Source organism: Berghia stephanieae, chromosome 15 (assembly GCF_034508935.2).
Source record: "Berghia stephanieae isolate SIO BIC M18660-M18661 chromosome 15, UCSD_Bste_1.3, whole genome shotgun sequence".
Classification (NCBI taxonomy): domain Eukaryota; kingdom Metazoa; phylum Mollusca; class Gastropoda; order Nudibranchia; family Aeolidiidae; genus Berghia; species Berghia stephanieae.
Genome location: NC_088374.1, coordinates 25244034 through 25246533, shown reverse-complemented (window position 1 = coordinate 25246533; position 2500 = coordinate 25244034).

Here is a 2500-nt window from a genome sequence, read left to right as displayed (position 1 = left end):
ATTAACATTCATGGATGTACAATTAAACATTCATGGATGCACAATTAACATTCATGGATGCACAATTAACATTCATGGATGCACAATTAACATTCATGGATGCACAATTAACATTCATGGATGCCACACTTAACATTCATGGATACAATTAACATTCATGGATGCACAATTAACATTCATGGATGTACAATTAAACATTCATGGATGCACAATTAACATTCATGGATGCACAATTAACATTCATGGATGCACAATTAACATTCATGGATGCACAATTAACATTCTTAGGCACACAAAAAATATGTGATTGTCTTTATCCATCTTCCATCTCTCACACACCATTGGCCTATCGTGTGGCTATGTGGCCTAGTGGTATGACACCCGCTTCCGGATCGGAAAGGCCTGGGTTCATTGCATTGTTGAGTCCTTGGAAAAGACTCTTTACTCACATTCTCTCACCGTACTCAGGTGTAAAATGACTACCTGGCCGTGAACACCGTTGTCTCTGTCTGAAAAAAAATGTATTATTGCGTCATCTTTCGTGCTTTATGCTACGTGTTGCTGTTGGTCAGAAACCATTGTGAAGGGCTTTGTGCATGTTTAGTACAGATTGCTCTATAAAAAAGATCAATTTTTTATCCGTTCATTGAATAGAAAATGAAAGTAATCTTTTTAAACCATTATAGGGAATGAGATTAGCGGAAGAGTAGCGTCCCTTGATTGGTCGTCCCCCATAATATGTTACGTCACCGGCAGAAACGTTATTAGAGAGAGAACGTCATGTTGGTTGTGCGCATGCGTCTATCTTCCTCACGGACGAGGACGAGAGACGCATGCGCACAACCAGCATGACGTTCTCTCTCTAATAACGTTTCCGCCGGTGACGTCACAGACTATGGGTGACGTCCAAGCAAAGGGCGCTGCTCTTCCGCTAATCTCATTCCCTATACTCAAGGAGCAGGAGTTTATCCATGTTTCTGTAGCATGTGAAATTGACGATAACAATTACTTGCTACGAAATAGATATGACGCTAGTGTATTGCAAAGTACTTTCCGCCAGATCAAAAGATTCAGCTACCCAATCACTGCTGGGTGGACTGGGGGATTGTTCAGAAACAAATCTCGAACGCACCCGGGATCGATCTTGGTCCATTTGCATTTGGAGAGATTGCTCTACCAACTGAGCTACCGGGACCCCTAGCAGAAATGTTCGTATTGTCTTATCGAGAAAATATCAACTTAAACACGTCGATGATAGACAAATATATTCGATTGATTTTATTTTTTTTTCATTTTCCATCGCTTAATAAGATTTGTTTCCTTTAGGTTATGTCACAAAATATGGAAAATGATGTTTTATCATGGAAAAAGATAAAGAAATGATTAAACATGGTATTCTAAATAACAACATTGGATTTGTTTTAATTTTTCTAACTGATAGTTATTATAATGTAACAATGAAAAAGGGGAAAAAATATAAGAATATGGAGACAAATTGTGCGATATCTTGAAATCAAAGAGTGATTTATGATCAAGTTTCATTATTCCCATGCACATTCTTAGAAAAACCCAAAATGTTCTTTATCGAAGTCCATGATACATTCTACGGGATTTCTGAATTCATCCCCATCCAACACCTCCCAAACACAATCTGAATAATGTCATGATCAATCTCCAAATTAGATTGGATGATACGGAAAGTGTCTATATATAATCTAGATGACAATTAAGTAGACAAAACATCAGTAATAATAATAATAATAATAATAATAATAATAATAATAATAATAATAATAATAATAATAATGATAATGATAATGATAATAATAATAATGATAATGATTATGATAATAATAATAATAGTAATAATAATAATAATAAATAATAATAATATAATAATAATAATAATAATAATAATAAAATAAGAAGAAGAAGAAGAAAAGAAGAAGAGAAAGAAGAAGAGAGAAGAAGAAGAAGAAGAGAAGAAGAAGAAGAAGAAGAAGAAGAAGAAGAAGAAGAGAAGAAGAAGAAAGAAGAAGAAGAAGAAGAAAAGAAGAAGAAGAAGAAGAAAGAAGAAAGAAGAAGAAGAGAAGAAGAAAGAAGAAGAAGAAGAAGAAAGAAGAAGAAGAAGAAGAAAGAAGAAGAAAAGAAGAAAGAAGAAGAAGAAGAAGAAGAAGAAGAAGAGAAGAAAGAGAAGAAAAGAGAAGAAGAAAGAAGAAGAAGAAGAAGAAGAAAGAAGAAGAAGAAGAAGAAGAAGAAGAAGAAGAAGAAGAAGAAGAAGAAAGAAGAAAGAAGAAGAAGAAGAAGAAGAAGAAGAAGAAGAGAAGAAGAAGAAGAAGAAGAAAGAAGAAGAAGAAGAAAGAAGAAGAAGAAGAAGAAGAAAGAAGAAGAAGAAGAAGAAGAAGAAGAAGAAGAAGAAGAGAAGAAGAAGAAGAAGAAAAGAAGAAGAAGAAGAAGAAGAAGAAGAAAGAAGAAGAAGAAGAAGAAGAAGAAGAAGAAG